Below are 15,489 nucleotides of genomic sequence, written 5' to 3' on the forward strand. Positions count from 1 at the left end.
GAGGGCCCGAGGAATAAAACCAGGTGTCGAGGAAGAAAACCAGAGCCAGAGGAACAAAACCAGTGCCCGAGGAAAATAACCAGTGCCCGAGGAAAATAACCAGTGCCCGAGGAATAAAACACGAGCTAGAGAAACAAAACCAGAGCCCGAGGAACAAAACTAGAGCCTGAGGAACAAAACCAGAGCCCGAGGAAGAAAACCAGAGGCCAAGGAAGAAAACCAGAGTCTGAGGGAAAAACCCAGTACCTGAGGAAGTAAACCAGAGCCCGAGGAACAAATCCAGAGCCTAAGGAACAAAACCAGAGCTCGAGGAACAAAACCAGAGCCCCAGGAACAAATCCAGAGCCCAAGGAAGAAAACCTGAACCCGAGGAACAAAACCATAGACCGAGGAACAAAAGGAGAGCCCGAGGGACAAAATGAGAGTCCGAGGAACAAAACCAGAGCCCGAGGAATAAAACCAGATGTCGAGGAACAAAACCAGAGCCCGAGGAACAAAACCAGAGTCCGTGGAACTACACGAGAGCCCGAGGAACAAAACCAGAGCCCGAGGAACAAAATCAGAGCCCAAGGAACAAAACCAGAGCCCGAGGAACAAAACCAGAGCCCAAGGAACTAATCCAGAGGGCAAGGAAGAAAAGCAGAGCCTGAGGAACAAAACCAGAGCCCAAGGAACAAAACCAGATGTCGAGGAAAAAAAGAGAGTCCGAGGAATAAATCCAGAGCCTGAAGAATATAACCAGAGCCCGAGGAACAAAACCAGAGTCCGAGGAACCAAACCAGCGCCCGAGGAAGAAAACCAGAGCCCAAGGAATAAAACCAGAGCTGGAGGAACAAAAACAGAGCCCGAGGAACAAAAACAGAGCCCGAGTAATAAAACCAGAGTTAGAGGAACAAAACCAGAGCCCAAGGAATTAAACCAGATGCTGAGGGAGAAAACCAGAGCCCGAGGAACAAAACCAGAGGATGAGTAACAAAACCAGATGTCGAGGAACAAAACCAGAGACCGAGGAACAAAAGGAGGGCCCGAGGAATAAAACCAGGTGTCGAGGAAGAAAACCAGAGCCAGAGGAACAAAACCAGTGCCCGAGGAAAATAACCAGTGCCCGAGGAAAATAACCAGTGCCCGAGGAATAAAGCACGAGCTAGATAAACAAAACCAGAGCCCGAGGAATAAAACCAGATGTCGAGGAACAAAACCAGAGCCTGAGGAACAAAACCAGAGCCCGAGGAACAAAATCAGAGCCCAAGGAACAAAACCAGAGCCCGAGGAACAAAACCAGAGCCCAAGGAAAAAAAACAGAGGCCGAGGAAGAAAACCAGAGCCCGAGGAACAAAACCAGAGCCCAAGGAACTAATCCAGAGGGCAAGGAAGAAAACCAGAGCCTGAGGAACAAAACCAGAGCCCAAGGAACAAAACCAGATGTCGAGGAAAAAAAGAGAGTCCGAGGAATAAATCCAGAGCATGAAGAATAAAACCAGAGCCCAAGGAATTAAACCAGATGCTGAGGGAGAAAACCAGAGCCCGAGGAACAAAACCAGAGGATGAGTAACAAAACCAGATGTCGAGGAACAAAACCAGAGACCGAGGAACAAAAGGAGGGCCCAAGGAATAAAACCAGGTGTCGAGGAACAAAACCAGAGTACGAGGAACAAAACCAGAGCCAGAGAAACAAAACCAGAGCCCAAGGAAAAAAAACAGAGGCCGAGGAAGAAAACCAGAGCCCGAGGAACAAAACCAGAGCCCAAGGAACTAATCCAGAGGGCAAGGAAGAAAACCAGAGCCTGAGGAACAAAACCAGAGCCCAAGGAACAAAACCAGATGTTGAGGAAAAAAAGAGAGTCCGAGGAATAAATCCAGAGCCTGAAGAATAAAACCAGAGCCCGAGGAACAAAACCAGAGGATGAGTAACAAAACCAGATGTCGAGGAACAAAACCAGAGACCGAGGAACAAAAGGAGGGCCCGAGGAATAAAACCAGGTGTCGAGGAAGAAAACCAGAGCCAGAGGAACAAAACCAGTGCCCGAGGAAAATAACCAGTGCCCGAGGAAAATAACCAGTGCCCGAGGAATAAAACACGAGCTAGAGAAACAAAACCAGAGCCCGAGGAACAAAACTAGAGCCTGAGGAACAAAACCAGAGCCCGAGGAAGAAAAGCAGAGGCCAAGGAAGAAAACCAGAGTCTGAGGGAAAAACCCAGTACCTGAGGAAGTAAACCAGAGCCCGAGGAACAAATCCAGAGCCTAAGGAACAAAACCAGAGCTCGAGGAACAAAACCAGAGCCCCAGGAACAAATCCAGAGCCCAAGGAAGAAAACCAGAACCCGAGGAACAAAACCATAGACCGAGGAACAAAAGGAGAGCCCGAGGGACAAAATGAGAGTCCGAGGAACAAAACCAGAGCCCGAGGAATAAAACCAGATGTCGAGGAACAAAACCAGAGCCCGAGGAACAAAACCAGAGTCCGTGGAACTACACGAGAGCCCGAGGAACAAAACCAGAGCCCGAGGAACAAAATCAGAGCCCAAGGAACAAAACCAGAGCCCGAGGAACAAAACCAGAGCCCAAGGAACTAATCCAGAGGGCAAGGAAGAAAAGCAGAGCCTGAGGAACAAAACCAGAGCCCAAGGAACAAAACCAGATGTCGAGGAAAAAAAGAGAGTCCGAGGAATAAATCCAGAGCCTGAAGAATATAACCAGAGCCCGAGGAACAAAACCAGAGTCCGAGGAACCAAACCAGCGCCCGAGGAAGAAAACCAGAGCCCAAGGAATAAAACCAGAGCTGGAGGAACAAAAACAGAGCCCGAGGAACAAAAACAGAGCCCGAGTAATAAAACCAGAGTTAGAGGAACAAAACCAGAGCCCAAGGAATTAAACCAGATGCTGAGGGAGAAAACCAGAGCCCGAGGAACAAAACCAGAGGATGAGTAACAAAACCAGATGTCGAGGAACAAAACCAGAGACCGAGGAACAAAAGGAGGGCCCGAGGAATAAAACCAGGTGTCGAGGAAGAAAACCAGAGCCAGAGGAACAAAACCAGTGCCCGAGGAAAATAACCAGTGCCCGAGGAAAATAACCAGTGCCCGAGGAATAAAGCACGAGCTAGATAAACAAAACCAGAGCCCGAGGAATAAAACCAGATGTCGAGGAACAAAACCAGAGCCCGAGGAACAAAACCAGAGTCCGTGGAACTACACTAGAGCCTGAGGAACAAAACCAGAGCCCGAGGAACAAAATCAGAGCCCAAGGAACAAAACCAGAGCCCGAGGAACAAAACCAGAGCCCAAGGAAAAAAAACAGAGGCCGAGGAAGAAAACCAGAGCCCGAGGAACAAAACCAGAGCCCAAGGAACTAATCCAGAGGGCAAGGAAGAAAACCAGAGCCTGAGGAACAAAACCAGAGCCCAAGGAACAAAACCAGATGTCGAGGAAAAAAAGAGAGTCCGAGGAATAAATCCAGAGCCTGAAGAATAAAACCAGAGCCCAAGGAATTAAACCAGATGCTGAGGGAGAAAACCAGAGCCCGAGGAACAAAACCAGAGGATGAGTAACAAAACCAGATGTCGAGGAACAAAACCAGAGACCGAGGAACAAAAGGAGGGCCCAAGGAATAAAACCAGGTGTCGAGGAACAAAACCAGAGTACGAGGAACAAAACCAGAGCCAGAGAAACAAAACCAGAGCCCAAGGAAAAAAAACAGAGGCCGAGGAAGAAAACCAGAGCCCGAGGAACAAAACCAGAGCCCAAGGAACTAATCCAGAGGGCAAGGAAGAAAACCAGAGCCTGAGGAACAAAACCAGAGCCCAAGGAACAAAACCAGATGTCGAGGAAAAAAAGAGAGTCCGAGGAATAAATCCAGAGCCTGAAGAATAAAACCAGAGCCCGAGGAACAAAACCAGAGGATGAGTAACAAAACCAGATGTCGAGGAACAAAACCAGAGACCGAGGAACAAAAGGAGGGCCCGAGGAATAAAACCAGGTGTCGAGGAAGAAAACCAGAGCCAGAGGAACAAAACCAGTGCCCGAGGAAAATAACCAGTGCCCGAGGAAAATAACCAGTGCCCGAGGAATAAAACACGAGCTAGAGAAACAAAACCAGAGCCCGAGGAACAAAACTAGAGCCTGAGGAACAAAACCAGAGCCCGAGGAAGAAAAGCAGAGGCCAAGGAAGAAAACCAGAGTCTGAGGGAAAAACCCAGTACCTGAGGAAGTAAACCAGAGCCCGAGGAACAAATCCAGAGCCTAAGGAACAAAACCAGAGCTCGAGGAACAAAACCAGAGCCCCAGGAACAAATCCAGAGCCCAAGGAAGAAAACCAGAACCCGAGGAACAAAACCATAGACCGAGGAACAAAAGGAGAGCCCGAGGGACAAAACCAGAGTCCGAGGAACAAAACCAGAGCCCGAGGAATAAAACCAGATGTCGAGGAACAAAACCAGAGCCCGAGGAACAAAACCAGAGTCCGTGGAACTACACGAGAGCCCGAGGAACAAAACCAGAGCCCGAGGAACAAAATCAGAGCCCAAGGAACAAAACCAGAGCCCGAGGAACAAAACCAGAGCCCAAGGAACTAATCCAGAGGGCAAGGAAGAAAACCAGAGCCTGAGGAACAAAACCAGAGCCCAAGGAACAAAACCAGATGTCGAGGAAAAAAAGAGAGTCCGAGGAATAAATCCAGAGCCTGAAGAATATAACCAGAGCCCGAGGAACAAAACCAGAGTCCGAGGAACCAAACCAGCGCCCGAGGAAGAAAACCAGAGCCCAAGGAATAAAACCAGAGCTGGAGGAACAAAAACAGAGCCCGAGGAACAAAAACAGAGCCCGAGTAATAAAACCAGAGTTAGAGGAACAAAACCAGAGCCCAAGGAATTAAACCAGAAGCTGAGGGAGAAAACCAGAGCCCGAGGAACAAAACCAGAGGATGAGTAACAAAACCAGATGTCGAGGAACAAAACCAGAGACCGAGGAACAAAAGGAGGGCCCGAGGAATAAAACCAGGTGTCGAGGAAGAAAACCAGAGCCAGAGGAACAAAACCAGTGCCCGAGGAAAATAACCAGTGCCCGAGGAAAATAACCAGTGCCCGAGGAATAAAGCACGAGCTAGATAAACAAAACCAGAGCCCGAGGAACAAAACTAGAGCCTGAGGAACAAAACCAGAGCCCGAGGAACAAAACCAGTGTCCGAGGAAGAAAACCAGAGCCCAAGGAACAAAACCAGAGCTCAAGGAAGAAAACCAGAGGCCAAGGAAGAAAACCAGAGTCTGAGGGAAAAACCCAGTACCTGAGGAAGTAAACCAGAGCCCGAGGAACAAATCCAGAGCCTAAGGAACAAAACCAGTGCTCGAGGAAGAAAACCAGAGCCCCAGGAACAAATCCAGAGCCCAAGGAAGAAAACAAGAACCCGAGGAACAAAACCATAGACCGAGGAACAAAAGGAGAGCCCGAGGGACAAAATGAGAGTCCGAGGAACAAAACCAGAGCCCGAGGAATAAAAGCAGATGTCGAGGAACAAAACCAGAGCCCGAGGAACAAAACCAGAGTCCGTGGAACTACACTAGAGCCCGAGGAACAAAACCAGAGCCCGAGGAACAAAATCAGAGCCCAAGGAAAAAAAAAAGAGGCCGAGGAACAAAACCAGAGCCCAAGGAAAAAAAACAGAGGCCGAGGAAGAAAACCAGAGCCCGAGGAACAAAACCAGAGCCCAAGGAACTAATCCAGAGGGCAAGGAAGAAAACCAGAGCCTGAGGAACAAAACCAGAGCCCAAGGAACAAAACCAGATGTCGAGGAAAAAAAGAGAGTCCGAGGAATAAATCCAGAGCCTGAAGAATAAAACCAGAGCCCGAGGAACAAAACCAGAGTCCGAGGAACCAAACCAGCGCCCGAGGAAGAAAACCAGAGCCCAAGGAATAAAACCAGAGCTGGAGGAACAAAAACAGAGCCCGAGGAACAAAAACAGAGCCCGAGTAATAAAACCAGAGTTAGAGGAACAAAACCAGAGCCCAAGGAATTAAACCAGAAGCTGAGGGAGAAAACCAGAGCCCGAGGAACAAAACCAGAGGATGAGTAACAAAACCAGATGTCAAGGAACAAAACCAGAGAACGAGGAACAAAAGGAGGGCCCGAGGAATAAAACCAGGTGTCGAGGAACAAAACCAGAGTCCGAGGAACAAAACCAGAGCCAGAGGAACAAAACTAGTGTCCGAGGAAGAAAACCAGAGCCCAAGGAATAAAACCAGAGCTGGAGGAACAAAAACAGAGCCTGAGGAACAAAAACAGAGCCCGAGAAATAAAACCAGAGTTAGAGGAACAAAACCAGAGCCCAAGGAATTAAACCAGAAGCTGAGGGAGAAAACCAGAGCCCGAGGAACAAAACCAGAGGATGAGTAACAAAACCAGATGTCGAGGAACAAAACCAGAGACCGAGGAACAAAAGGAGGGCCCGAGGAATAAAACCAGGTGTCGAGGAAGAAAACCAGAGCCAGAGGAACAAAACCAGTGCCCGAGGAAAATAACCAGTGCCCGAGGAAAATAACCAGTGCCCGAGGAATAAAACACGAGCTAGAGAAACAAAACCAGAGCCCGAGGAACAAAATTAGAGCCTGAGGAACAAAACCAGAGCCCGAGGAACAAAACCAGAGCTGGAGGAACAAAACCAGAGCCCAAGAAACAAAACCAGAGCTCAAGGAAGAAAACCAGAGCCCAAGGAAGAAAACCAGAGTCTGAGGGAAAAACCCAGTACCTGAGGAAGTAAACCAGAGCCCGAGGAACAAATCCAGAGCCTAAGGAACAAAACCAGAGCTCGAGAAACAAAACCAGAGCCCCAGGATCAAATCCAGAGCCCAAGGAAGAAAACCAGAACCCAAGGAACAAAACCATAGACCGAGGAACAAAAGGAGAGCCCGAGGGACAAAATGAGAGTCCGAGGAACAAAACCAGAGCCCGAGGAATAAAACCAGATGTCGAGGAACAAAACCAGAGCCCGAGGAACAAAACCAGAGTCCGTGGAACTACACGAGAGCCGGAGGAACAAAACCAGAGCCCGAGGAACAAAATCAGAGCCCAAGGAACAAAACCAGAGCCCGAGGAACAAAACCAGATGTCGAGGAAAAAAAGAGAGTCCGAGGAATAAATCCAGAGCCTGAAGAATATAACCAGAGCCCGAGGAACAAAACCAGAGTCCGAGGAACCAAACCAGCGCCCGAGGAAGAAAACCAGAGCCCAAGGAATAAAACCAGAGCTGGAGGAACAAAAACAGAGCCCGAGGAACAAAAACAGAGCCCGAGTAATAAAACCAGAGTTAGAGGAACAAAACCAGAGCCCAAGGAATTAAACCAGATGCTGAGGGAGAAAACCAGAGCCCGAGGAACAAAACCAGAGGATGAGTAACAAAACCAGATGTCGAGGAACAAAACCAGAGACCGAGGAACAAAAGGAGGGCCCGAGGAATAAAACCAGGTGTCGAGGAAGAAAACCAGAGCCAGAGGAACAAAACCAGTGCCCGAGGAAAATAACCAGTGCCCGAGGAAAATAACCAGTGCCCGAGGAATAAAACACGAGCTAGAGAAACAAAACCAGAGCCCGAGGAACAAAATTAGAGCCTGAGGAACAAAACCAGAGCCCGAGGAACAAATCCAGAGCTGGAGGAACAAAACCAGAGCCCAAGGAACAAAACCAGAGCTCAAGGAAGAAAACCAGAGGCCAAGGAAGAAAACCAGAGTCTGAGGGAAAAACCCAGTACCTGAGGAAGTAAACCAGAGCCCGAGGAACAAATCCAGAGCCTAAGGAACAAAACCAGAGCTCGAGGAACAAAACCAGAGCCCCAGGATCAAATCCAGAGCCCAAGGAAGAAAACCAGGACCCGAGGAACAAAACCATAGACCGAGGAACAAAAGGAGAGCCCGAGGGACAAAATGAGAGTCCGAGGAACAAAACCAGAGCCCGAGGAATAAAACCAGATGTCGAGGAACAAAACCAGAGCCCGAGGAACAAAACCAGAGTCCGTGGAACTACACTAGAGCCCGAGGAACAAAACCAGAGCCCGAGGAACAAAATCAGAGCCCAAGGAACAAAACCAGAGCCCGCGGAACAAAACCAGAGCCCAAGGAACTAATCCAGAGGGCAAGGAAGAAAACCAGAGCCTGAGGAACAAAACCAGAGCCCAAGGAACAAAACCAGATGTCGAGGAAAAAAAGAGAGTCCGAGGAATAAATCCAGAGCCTGAAGAATAAAACCAGAGCCCGAGGAACAAAACCAGAGTCCGAGGAACCAAACCAGCGCCCGAGGAAGAAAACCAGAGCCCAAGGAATAAAACCAGAGCTGGAGGAACAAAAACAGAGCCCGAGGAACAAAAACAGAGCCCGAGTAATAAAACCAGAGTTAGAGGAACAAAACCAGAGCCCAAGGAATTAAACCAGAAGCTGAGGGAGAAAACCAGAGCCCGAGGAACAAAACCAGAGGATGAGTAACAAAACCAGATGTCGAGGAACAAAACCAGAGCCAGAGGAACAAAACCAGTGCCCGAGGAAAATAACCAGTGCCCGAGGAATAAAACACGAGCTAGAGAAAAAAAAACCAGAGCCCGAGGAACAAAACTAGAGTCTGAGGAACAAAACCAGAGCCCGAGGAAGAAAACCAGAGGCCAAGGAAGAAAGCCAGAGTCTGAGGGAAAAACCCAGTACCTGAGGAAGTAAACCAGAGCCCGAGGAACAAATCCAGAGCCTAAGGAACAAAACCAGAGCTCGAGGAAGAAAACCAGAGCCCCAGGAACAAATCCAGAGCCCAAGGAAGAAAACCAGAACCCAAGGAACAAAACCATAGACCGAGGAACAAAAGGAGAGCCCGAGGGACAAAATGAGAGTCTGAGGAACAAAACCAGAGCCCGAGGAATAAAACCAGATGTCGAGGAACAAAACCAGAGCCCGAGGAACAAAACCAGAGTCCGTGGAACTACACGAGAGCCGGAGGAACAAAACCAGAGCCCGAGGAACAAAATCAGAGCCCAAGGAACAAAACCAGAGCCCGAGGAACAAAACCAGATGTCGAGGAAAAAAAGAGAGTCCGAGGAATAAATCCAGAGCCTGAAGAATAAAACCAGAGCCCGAGGAACAAAACCAGAGTCCGAGGAACCAAACCAGCGCCCGAGGAAGAAAACCAGAGCCCAAGGAATAAAACCAGAGCTGGAGGAACAAAAACAGAGCCCGAGGAACAAAAACAGAGCCCGAGTAATAAAACCAGAGTTAGAGGAACAAAACCAGAGCCCAAGGAATTAAACCAGATGCTGAGGGAGAAAACCAGAGCCCGAGGAACAAAACCAGAGGATGAGTAACAAAACCAGATGTCGAGGAACAAAACCAGAGACCGAGGAACAAAAGGAGGGCCCGAGGAATAAAACCAGGTGTCGAGGAAGAAAACCAGAGCCAGAGGAACAAAACCAGTGCCCGAGGAAAATAACCAGTGCCCGAGGAAAATAACCAGTGCCCGAGGAATAAAGCACAAGCTAGAGAAACAAAACCAGAGCCCGAGGAACAAAATTAGAGCCTGAGGAACAAAACCAGAGCCCGAGGAACAAAACCAGAGCTGGAGGAACAAAACCAGAGCCCAAGGAACAAAACCAGAGCTCAAGGAAGAAAACCAGAGGCCAAGGAAGAAAACCAGAGTCTGAGGGAAAAACCCAGTACCTGAGGAAGTAAACCAGAGCCCGAGGAACAAATCCAGAGCCTAAGGAACAAAACCAGAGCTCGAGGAACAAAACCAGAGCCCCAGGAACAAATCCAGAGCCCAAGGAAGAAAACCAGAACCCGAGGAACAAAACCATAGACCGAGGAACAAAGGGAGAGCCCGAGGGACAAAATGAGAGTCCGAGGAACAAAACCAGAGCCCGAGGAATAAAACCAGATGTCGAGGAACAAAACCAGAGCCCGAGGAACAAAACCAGAGTCCGTGGAACTACACTAGAGCCCGAGGAACAAAACCAGAGCCCGAGGAACAAAATCAGAGCCCAAGGAACAAAACCAGAGCCCGCGGAACAAAACCAGAGCCCAAGGAACTAATCCAGAGGGCAAGGAAGAAAACCAGAGCCTGAGGAACAAAACCAGAGCCCAAGGAACAAAACCAGATGTCGAGGAAAAAAAGAGAGTCCGAGGAATAAATCCAGAGCCTGAAGAATAAAACCAGAGCCCGAGGAACAAAACCAGAGTCCGAGGAACCAAACCAGCGCCCGAGGAAGAAAACCAGAGCCCAAGGAATAAAACCAGAGCTGGAGGAACAAAAACAGAGCCCGAGGAACAAAAACAGAGCCCGAGTAATAAAACCAGAGTTAGAGGAACAAAACCAGAGCCCGAGGAAAATAACCAGTGCCCGAGGAAAATAACCAGTGCCCGAGGAATAAAACACGAGCTAGAGAAACAAAACCAGAGCCCGAGGAACAAAATTAGAGCCTGAGGAACAAAACCAGAGCCCGAGGAACAAAACCAGAGCTGGAGGAACAAAACCAGTGCCCGAGGAAAATAACCAGTGCCCGAGGAAAATAACCAGTGCCCGAGGAATAAAACACGAGCTAGAGAAAAAAAAACCAGAGCCCGAGGAACAAAACTAGAGCCTGAGGAACAAAACCAGAGCCCGAGGAAGAAAACCAGAGGCCAAGGAAGAAAACCAGATTCTGAGGGAAAAACCCAGTACCTGAGGAAGTAAACCAGAGCCCGAGGAACAAATCCAGAGCCTAAGGAACAAAACCAGAGCTCGAGAAAAAAAACCAGAGCCCCAGGAACAAATCCAGAGCCCAAGGAAGAAAACCAGAACCCAAGGAACAAAACCATAGACCGAGGAACAAAAGGAGAGCCCGAGGGACAAAATGAGAGTCCGAGGAACAAAACCAGAGCCCGAGGAATAAAACCAGATGTCGAGGAACAAAACCAGAGCCCGAGGAACAAAGCCAGAGTCCGTGGAACTACACGAGAGCCCGAGGAACAAAACCAGAGCCCGAGGAACAAAATCAGAGCCCAAGGAACAAAACCAGAGCCCGAGGAACAAAACCAGATGTCGAGGAAAAAAAGAGAGTCCGAGGAATAAATCCAGAGCCTGAAGAATAAAACCAGAGCCCGAGGAACAAAACCAGAGTCCGAGGAACCAAACCAGCGCCCGAGGAAGAAAACCAGAGCCCAAGGAATAAAACCAGAGCTGGAGGAACAAAAACAGAGCCCGAGGAACAAAAACAGAGCCCGAGTAATAAAACCAGAGTTAGAGGAACAAAACCAGAGCCCAAGGAATTAAACCAGATGCTGAGGGAGAAAACCAGAGCCCGAGGAACAAAACCAGAGGATGAGTAACAAAACCAGATGTCGAGGAACAAAACCAGAGACCGAGGAACAAAAGGAGGGCCCGAGGAATAAAACCAGGTGTCGAGGAAGAAAACCAGAGCCAGAGGAACAAAACCAGTGCCCGAGGAAAATAACCAGTGCCCGAGGAAAATAACCAGTGCCCGAGGAATAAAACACGAGCTAGAGAAACAAAACCAGAGCCCGAGGAACAAAATTAGAGCCTGAGGAACAAAACCAGAGCCCGAGGAACAAAACCAGAGCTGGAGGAACAAAACCAGTGCCCGAGGAAAATAACCAGTGCCCGAGGAAAATAACCAGTGCCCGAGGAATAAAACACGAGCTAGAGAAACAAAACCAGAGCCCGAGGAACAAAATTAGAGCCTGAGGAACAAAACCAGAGCCCGAGGAACAAAACCAGAGCTGGAGGAACAAAACCAGAGCCCAAGAAACAAAACCAGAGCTCAAGGAAGAAAACCAGAGCCCACGTAAGAAAACCAGAGTCTGAGGGAAAAACCCAGTACCTGAGGAAGTAAACCAGAGCCCGAGGAACAAATCCAGAGCCTAAGGAACAAAACCAGAGCTCGAGGAACAAAACCAGAGCCCCAGGAACAAATCCAGAGCCCAAGGAAGAAAACCAGAACCCGAGGAACAAAACCATAGACCGAGGAACAAAAGGAGAGCCCGAGGGACAAAATGAGAGTACGAGGAACAAAACCAGAGCCCGAGGAATAAAACCAGATGTCGAGGAACAAAACCAGAGCCCGAGGAACAAAACCAGAGTCCGTGGAACTACACTAGAGCCTGAGGAACAAAACCAGAGCCCGAGGAACAAAATCAGAGCCCAAGGAACAAAACCAGAGCCCGAGGAACAAAACCAGAGCCCAAGGAAAAAAAACAGAGGCCGAGGAAGAAAACCAGAGCCCGAGGAACAAAACCAGAGCCCAAGGAACTAATCCAGAGGGCAAGGAAGAAAACCAGAGCCTGAGGAACAAAACCAGAGCCCAAGGAACAAAATCAGATGTCGAGGAAAAAAAGAGAGTCCGAGGAATAAATCCAGAGCCTGAAGAATAAAACCAGAGCCCAAGGAATTAAACCAGATGCTGAGGGAGAAAACCAGAGCCCGAGGAACAAAACCAGAGGATGAGTAACAAAACCAGATGTCGAGGAACAAAACCAGAGACCGAGGAAAAAAAGGAGGGCCCAAGGAATAAAACCAGGTGTCGAGGAACAAAACCAGAGCCCAAGGAACTAATCCAGAGGGCAAGGAAGAAAACCAGAGCCTGAGGAACAAAACCAGAGCCCAAGGAACAAAACCAGATGTCGAGGAAAAAAAGAGAGTCCGAGGAATAAATCCAGAGCCTGAAGAATAAAACCAGAGCCCGAGGAACAAAACCAGAGGATGAGTAACAAAACCAGATGTCGAGGAACAAAACCAGAGACCGAGGAACAAAAGGAGGGCCCGAGGAATAAAACCAGGTGTCGAGGAAGAAAACCAGAGCCAGAGGAACAAAACCAGTGCCCGAGGAAAATAACCAGTGCCCGAGGAAAATAACCAGTGCCCGAGGAATAAAACACGAGCTAGAGAAACAAAACCAGAGCCCGAGGAACAAAACTAGAGCCTGAGGAACAAAACCAGAGCCCGAGGAAGAAAACCAGAGGCCAAGGAAGAAAACCAGAGTCTGAGGGAAAAACCCAGTACCTGAGGAAGTAAACCAGAGCCCGAGGAACAAATCCAGAGCCTAAGGAACAAAACCAGAGCTCGAGGAACAAAACCAGAGCCCCAGGAACAAATCCAGAGCCCAAGGAAGAAAACCTGAACCCGAGGAACAAAACCATAGACCGAGGAACAAAAGGAGAGCCCGAGGGACAAAATGAGAGTCCGAGGAACAAAACCAGAGCCCGAGGAATAAAACCAGATGTCGAGGAACAAAACCAGAGCCCGAGGAACAAAACCAGAGTCCGTGGAACTACACGAGAGCCCGAGGAACAAAACCAGAGCCCGAGGAACAAAATCAGAGCCCAAGGAACAAAACCAGAGCCCGAGGAACAAAACCAGAGCCCAAGGAACTAATCCAGAGGGCAAGGAAGAAAACCAGAGCCTGAGGAACAAAACCAGAGCCCAAGGAACAAAACCAGATGTCGAGGAAAAAAAGAGAGTCCGAGGAATAAATCCAGAGCCTGAAGAATATAACCAGAGCCCGAGGAACAAAACCAGAGTCCGAGGAACCAAACCAGCGCAGGAGGAAGAAAACCAGAGCCCAAGGAATAAAACCAGAGCTGGAGGAACAAAAACAGAGCCCGAGGAACAAAAACAGAGCCCGAGTAATAAAACCAGAGTTAGAGGAACAAAACCAGAGCCCAAGGAATTAAACCAGATGCTGAGGGAGAAAACCAGAGCCCGAGGAACAAAACCAGAGGATGAGTAACAAAACCAGATGTCGAGGAACAAAACCAGAGACCGAGGAACAAAAGGAGGGCCCGAGGAATAAAACCAGGTGTCGAGGAAGAAAACCAGAGCCAGAGGAACAAAACCAGTGCCCGAGGAAAATAACCAGTGCCCGAGGAAAATAACCAGTGCCCGAGGAATAAAGCACGAGCTAGATAAACAAAACCAGAGCCCGAGGAATAAAACCAGATGTCGAGGAACAAAACCAGAGCCCGAGGAACAAAACCAGAGTCCGTGGAACTACACTAGAGCCTGAGGAACAAAACCAGAGCCCGAGGAACAAAATCAGAGCCCAAGGAACAAAACCAGAGCCCGAGGAACAAAACCAGAGCCCAAGGAAAAAAAACAGAGGCCGAGGAAGAAAACCAGAGCCCGAGGAACAAAACCAGAGCCCAAGGAACTAATCCAGAGGGCAAGGAAGAAAACCAGAGCCTGAGGAACAAAACCAGAGCCCAAGGAACAAAATCAGATGTCGAGGAAAAAAAGAGAGTCCGAGGAATAAATCCAGAGCCTGAAGAATAAAACCAGAGCCCAAGGAATTAAACCAGATGCTGAGGGAGAAAACCAGAGCCCGAGGAACAAAACCAGAGGATGAGTAACAAAACCAGATGTCGAGGAACAAAACCAGAGACCGAGGAACAAAAGGAGGGCCCAAGGAATAAAACCAGGTGTCGAGGAACAAAACCAGAGCCCAAGGAACTAATCCAGAGGGCAAGGAAGAAAACCAGAGCCTGAGGAACAAAACCAGAGCCCAAGGAACAAAACCAGATGTCGAGGAAAAAAAGAGAGTCCGAGGAATAAATCCAGAGCCTGAAGAATAAAACCAGAGCCCGAGGAACAAAACCAGAGGATGAGTAACAAAACCAGATGTCGAGGAACAAAACCAGAGACCGAGGAACAAAAGGAGGGCCCGAGGAATAAAACCAGGTGTCGAGGAAGAAAACCAGAGCCAGAGGAACAAAACCAGTGCCCGAGGAAAATAACCAGTGCCCGAGGAAAATAACCAGTGCCCGAGGAATAAAACACGAGCTAGAGAAACAAAACCAGAGCCCGAGGAACAAAACTAGAGCCTGAGGAACAAAACCAGAGCCCGAGGAAGAAAACCAGAGGCCAAGGAAGAAAACCAGAGTCTGAGGGAAAAACCCAGTACCTGAGGAAGTAAACCAGAGCCCGAGGAACAAATCCAGAGCCTAAGGAACAAAACCAGAGATCGAGGAACAAAACCAGAGCCCCAGGAACAAATCCAGAGCCCAAGGAAGAAAACCTGAACCCGAGGAACAAAACCATAGACCGAGCAACAAAAGGAGAGCCCGAGGGACAAAATGAGAGTCCGAGGAACAAAACCAGAGCCCGAGGAATAAAACCAGATGTCGAGGAACAAAACCAGAGCCCGAGGAACAAAACCAGAGTCCGTGGAACTACACGAGAGCCCGAGGAACAAAACCAGAGCCCGAGGAACAAAATCAGAGCCCAAGGAACAAAACCAGAGCCCGAGGAACAAAACCAGAGCCCAAGGAACTAATCCAGAGGGCAAGGAAGAAAACCAGAGCCTGAGGAACAAAACCAGAGCCCAAGGAACAAAACCAGATGTCGAGGAAAAAAAGAGAGTCCGAGGAATAAATCCAGAGCCTGAAGAATATAACCAGAGCCCGAGGAACAAAACCAGAGTCCGAGGAACCAAACCAGCGCCCGAGGAAGAAAACCAGAGCCCAAGGAATAAAACCAGAGC

The sequence above is a fragment of the Calonectris borealis genome, chromosome 11 (assembly GCF_964195595.1).
Source record: "Calonectris borealis chromosome 11, bCalBor7.hap1.2, whole genome shotgun sequence".
NCBI lineage: Eukaryota > Metazoa > Chordata > Aves > Procellariiformes > Procellariidae > Calonectris > Calonectris borealis.